The sequence below is a fragment of the Acanthochromis polyacanthus genome, chromosome 14 (genome assembly GCF_021347895.1).
Source record: "Acanthochromis polyacanthus isolate Apoly-LR-REF ecotype Palm Island chromosome 14, KAUST_Apoly_ChrSc, whole genome shotgun sequence".
Taxonomy (NCBI): Eukaryota; Metazoa; Chordata; class Actinopteri; family Pomacentridae; genus Acanthochromis; species Acanthochromis polyacanthus.
In genome coordinates this window covers 25,789,062-25,795,061 of record NC_067126.1, presented here as the reverse complement: position 1 = coordinate 25,795,061, position 6,000 = coordinate 25,789,062, and positions in this window count along the sequence as shown.

Sequence of the window (6,000 nt, the reverse complement as noted above, 5' to 3'; positions counted from 1 at the left end):
TCCACATAACAGATTTCTCCCCAGAAGTTGAACCCGTTACATCAGCAGATTTTAACATCTGTGTGTGCAAATAAAAATACAAAAATAAAAAAAAACTCAAACAAATTTAGGTCTCAATAAATTCTCAAACTATGCAGCAATTGTTGGATGACTAATAGACAGAAAAAACACATGGCAGGTCTTAAGTACCATGTAAGAATCTGAGTGTATCTGAGCATTTGAAAAGTGTATGTGAAAGTATAATGTTGGTTGCAGCTCATGTGAAATCAGACAGAACCTGCTATTTCAGAACAAAATTAGAACCTCTTTCTGCTCGCATCCAGACACACTTGGTAACCCCATGTCGTGACCTGAGCAGCCAGTATTCCCCTCTCCAAACCCTCATAAAATATTACTGCTGCTGGAAACAACACAACGTAGGTTTACAGGGCTGCAGAGGCTGTGTGTGTGTGTGTGTGTGCATGTGTGGGTGGGTAAAACCAAGCGGGGTTGCAGCCAGGCCACAGCAAGAGAGGCTGGTTTGATTGACCACAGTGTCGTGAGGAGTATTTAATGCACACACACACACACACACACACACACACACACACACACACACACACACACACACACACGCTCTAACTTTCAGCTTATCTAGTGCATGTCATTTTGGGGTAAAATAATGTAATTACATTCATGTTCAACACAGACTCGAGCCACATGCTGCTAATATTGTGTCTTTTTGCAAATCCTGGATGTCAGTAGATCTACAATCCTTGTATTACTCTATAGTCCTGTATCACTGTCTGTGACTATTTAGATGCAAATTGCATTGTATTTAATTATGAGGTAATTTCTTGTAATTATTCAACATCATAAATATAAAATTGTAACTTAACATCCTGCACTGATATATTTTTTTAAAGTAGATCCTGTTAGAAAATGACGGTAATGCTCCTATAACATATTTTAAGAGAACAAGAAATCACTGCCACACTGGTGTGTTGCTAGCAGATGAATCTTTCAAAGTATGAGATGTTTTTGGTATTGATAAATAGCAGTTTGCACAGTTCAATCATGTTTTTTAAACATGTAGTATGATGCGTTAAAAAAAAAGGAAAATAGGATAAACTGAGCTTTGTCTCCGAGACAAAAAGGGAGGGGTTCACTTTTAACTATCTGGCAAAGGAAGTGCTGTGTGTGTGTGTGTGTGTGTGTGTGTGTGTGTGTGTGTGTGTGTGTGTGTGTGTGTGTGTGTGTGTGTGTGTGTGTGTGTGTGTGTTCTTGTACTTGCTACATTGTGAGAACCATTTTCTGCATTTAACTATCAAAGTGAGGACATTTTTACAAAGTGAGGACATTTTGGCCGGTCCTCACTTTGAAACAGCCATGTTTGAGGGTGAAGACTTGTTTTTAGAGAACAGGTATGAATTGAGGTTTGGTTAGGGTTAGGGTAAGGATTAAGTTTAGGCAATCAGTTGTGATGGTTAAGGTTAGGGTAAGGCTCTAGGAAATGCATTACGCCTATTAATGTCCTCACTAAGATAGAAGTACAAACGTGTGTGTGTGTGTGTGTGTGTGTGTGTGTGTGTGTGTGTGTGTGTGTGTGTGTGTGTGTGTGTGTGTGTGTGTGTGTGTGTGTGTGTGTAGTACCATTTTCTGCATTTAACTATCAAAGTGAGGACATTTTTACAAAGTGAGGACATTTTGGCCGGTCCTCACTTTGAAACAGCCATGTTTGAGGGTGAAGACTTGTTTTTAGAGAACAGGTATGAATTGAGGTTTGGTTAGGGTTAGGGTAAGGATTAAGTTTAGGCAATCAGTTGTGATGGTTAAGGTTAGGGTAAGGCTCTAGGAAATGCATTACGCCTATGGATGTCCTCACTAAGATAGAAGTACAAACATGTGTGTGTGTGTGTGTGTGTGTGTGTGTGTGTGTGTGTGTGTGTGTGTGTGTGTGTGTGTGTGTGTGTGTGTGTGTGTGTGTGTGTGTAGTTGTGTGCAGTGTATTTAACGAACATTGAAAACACATGTCTGGAGCTTGATAAAGAATATTTTAGGCGGTGGGTAATTTGGCATGATCTTTACATACAGACAAATCCACAAACAGGCAGCCTTCAGTGGAGGAAGTTTGACCTTGTGAAAAACTGCATACAGATGATATACTTGCATCAGAGATGGACAGAAACTTAAATATAAACTAGGTGGATTTAAACATTTCCTGATTTGAAACACTTTTAACCAGTTCCAGTGACAAATTTAGGGAGGTTAATGATAAACAAACTAACTAGTAGATATCATGTTAAATCAAGATCATTTTAACTGAATTATAAATAAAACAAATACGATTTCGTAAACCGTCACATAGGTGTTTGCTTAATTACTAGATAACCAGTGGGGGAAAGTAGCTCAGTACAATTACTCAAGTACTGTGCTTGTGTTTTACTTTGGTGTTTCCATTTTCAGCTACTTTAAATGTCAACTCTATTACATTTCAGTGGGAAATATAGATCTGAAAGCTTTAGTTGCTTTTAAGATGACGTTAGATGATGTTGCTCAATGGATATTATACCAAACTTTAAACATACAGCACACAAGTTTTGAGCCTCTTTGGTTCTTAACATAATGCAGTGTGATGTTTGGGTCACATTTCGGATGTCTATGAGTTGTTAGTAGCTCCTCCAATTAGAGATTTTGATTTTTCCATCACACGTTTTCATTTGGGGCTGCGCAGTGGTTCGGTGGTTAGCCCTGTCGTCTGCCAGCTACAAGATTCACAGTTCGTGTCTCAGCCTGGGATCTTTGTGTGTGGAGTTTGCATGTTCTCCCTGTGCAAATGTAAGTTATCTCCAGGCTCATTAGGGTTGCGGGGATGCTGGAGCCTATCCCAGCTGACCTAGGGGGAAGGCAGGGGACACTCTGGGTAGGACACCAGTCTATCACAGGGCTACACATACAAACAATCACTCTCAAATTCACACTTCTGGACAAGTTAGAGTTACCAATAAACCTCAGCATGTTTTTGGACCGTGGGAGGAAGCTGGAAAACCCGAAGAAAACCCACCATGCACAGGGAGAACACGCAAAAGTCCAAAAACATGCTGAGGTTAACTGATGATTCTAAATTGTTCCTAGGTGTGAATGTGAGTGTGCTTGTTTGTTTCTATGTGTAGCCCTGTGATAGACTGGTGACCTGTCCAGACTTAGCGGGGATACGCTCCAGCTGCCCCCACAACCCTAATGAGGATTAAGCGGTAGATAAATCGAAGATGAGAGAATAAGTCCAAATAATGAAAACAGTTTGTGCATCAGCTTTTCCCCCTTTCCTCTCACACTAATTGAGTGAGGATCCTTTAGATTTATCTGCTGCTCCTGCGTATGAAACAGTGTATGAAGTCGTTTAAACCAGCTTCACCTGTAGCAGCTACTACAGTAACATGCTGCTGAAGCACAGACACTTTACTATTAACAATCTAACAATGACATACATCAGACCTAAAATCTGACCAAACCTGTACTTCTGCTTAACCATTGTGAATATATGTTACCACTAATACTTTTGTAGCCTGTTTTTACTTCAATAGGAGTGTTTATTCAAGACATTTACTTGGAATTAAGTATTTTTGCACACTTGTATTGGTATTTTTTACCTATGCAAAGGATCAAAATACATCTTAGAAAACTAAAGACAGCATATATTTCTTGTTCTCATTTCTAAAGTGGAAAAATGAAAGCATTCACATTTTTTCTGCCTTAAATTCACTGTAGGAAGCCAAGAATGTCTTATTCATGGAGACATCCTGTGAATCACAGAGCACTCGATTTACCACAAACACATTCCAGTATTAGCTGGATCCTAATAGTGCTGAATCATACATGTGGGAGCAGCAGATAGACATGTAGTCCACACCTTCAACACTGCAGACTTCTGTTGCTTCCACTGAGCAAACATCCATGTCAGACAAAAAGAAAAGCACAGCTCTACCTAAATATGATACAAAAAAATTCACAGAATCCCCAAATTTTTATGCAATCGTCCTAATATAGTCTCTAGCCTGCAGGACTGTCAAATGAATGTTTTTGTGAAATGTATATTGAATATGCATAAGCGACAATCTTAAAAATGCTAAGACTAAGGCTAAGGATTAAAATCAGTGGCAAGGCGCCTTGTTTTGGAAATGGATCTTGAAAAAAGACGAAAGATAGAATATCAGTGTTTGTCTTGTTCAGAGACAGAGCCTCAGGGGAAGTGAGGGGAGGAGCGAGGAGTCAGCAGAGGGAGACAGTGTCAAACCACGCAGATCTGTATAATCCCAACAGAGGAGGCTCACTTTGAAGAGGAGCCCAATGAGATGAGAATCAAAGGTCATCAACCAAAACCTTACACGAACTCCTTTTAGAATTTATGTAAAGATGCTTCCTACTGAAAAACATAGCTTATTTGTAATGTTTCCAAATCCTGCTTTCTAATCTGTTATTCCTCTTAACATAATCAAACACCAAAAAGAAAAATTTAAATTCAGAAGCATAGTTATCAGTTCGGGTTTGCTTTTTGAATGTCACAACGAAAACCTAAATGCTGTGACACATACACACGAGGACAAAATTGTTGGTACCCCTCAGTTAAAGAAGGAAAAACCCACAATTCTCACTGAAATCACTTGAAACTCACAAAAGTAACAATAAATAAAAATTTATTGAAAATTAAATAATCAAAATCAGCCATCACTTTTGAATTGTTGATTGACATAATTATTTAAAAAAACAAACTAATGAAATAGGGCTGGACAAAAATGATGGTACCCATAACTTAATATTTTGTTGCACAACCTTTTGAGGCAATCACTGCAATTAAACGATTTCTGTATTTGTCAATGAGCGTTCTGCAGCTGTCAACAGGTATTTTGGCCCACTCCTCATGAGCAAACAGCTCCAGTTGTCTCAGGTTTGATGGGTGTCTTCTCCAAATGGCATGTTTCAGCTCCTTCCACATATGTTCAATGGGATTCAGATCTGGGCTCATAGAAGGCCACTTTAGAATAGTCCAACGCTTTTCTCTCAGCCATTCTTGGGTGTTTTTGGCTGTGTGTTTTGGATGGTTGTCCTGTTGGAAGACCCATGACCTGCGACTGAGACCAAGCTTTCTGACACTAGGCAGCACATTTCTCTCCAGAATGCCTTGATAGTCTTCAGATTTCATCGTACCTTGCACACTTTCAAGACACCCTGTGCCAGATGCAGCAAAGCAGCCCCAAAACATTACTGAGCCTCCTCCATGTTTCACCGTAGGGACAGTGTTCTTTTCTTCGTATGTTTGGTTTTTGAGTCTATGAACATAGAGTTGATGTGCCTTACCAAAAAGCTCCAGTTTGGTCTCATCTGTCCAAAGGACATTCTCCCAGAAGCTTTGTGGCTTGTCAACATGCATTTTTGCAAATTCCAGTCTGGCTTTTTTATGAGTTTTTTTCAGCAGTGGTGTCCTCCTTGGTCGTCTCCCATGAAGTCCACTTTGGCTCAAACAACGACGAATGGTGCGATCTGACACTGATGTACCTTGGCCTTGGAGTTCACCTTTAATTTCTTTGGAGGTTGCTCTGGGCTCTTTGGATACAATTCCAACGATCCGTCTCTTCAATTTGTCATCAATTTTCCTCTTGCGGCCACGTCCAGGGAGGTTGGCTACTGTCCCGTGGGTCTTGAACTTCTGAATAATATGAGCCACTGTTGTCACAGGAACTTCAAGCTGTTTAGAGATTGTCTTATAGCCTTTACCTTTAAGATGTTTGTCTATAATTTTTTTTTCGGATGTCCTGGGACAATTCTCTCCTTCGCTTTCTGTTGTCCATGTTCAGTGTGGTACACACCTTTTCACCAAACAGCAGGGTGACTACTTGTCTCCCTTTAAATAGGCAGACTGACTGATTATGAGTTTGGAAACACCTGTGATGTCAATTAAATGACACACCTGAGTTAATCATGTCACTCTGGTCAAATAGTTTTCAATCTTTTATAGAGGTACCA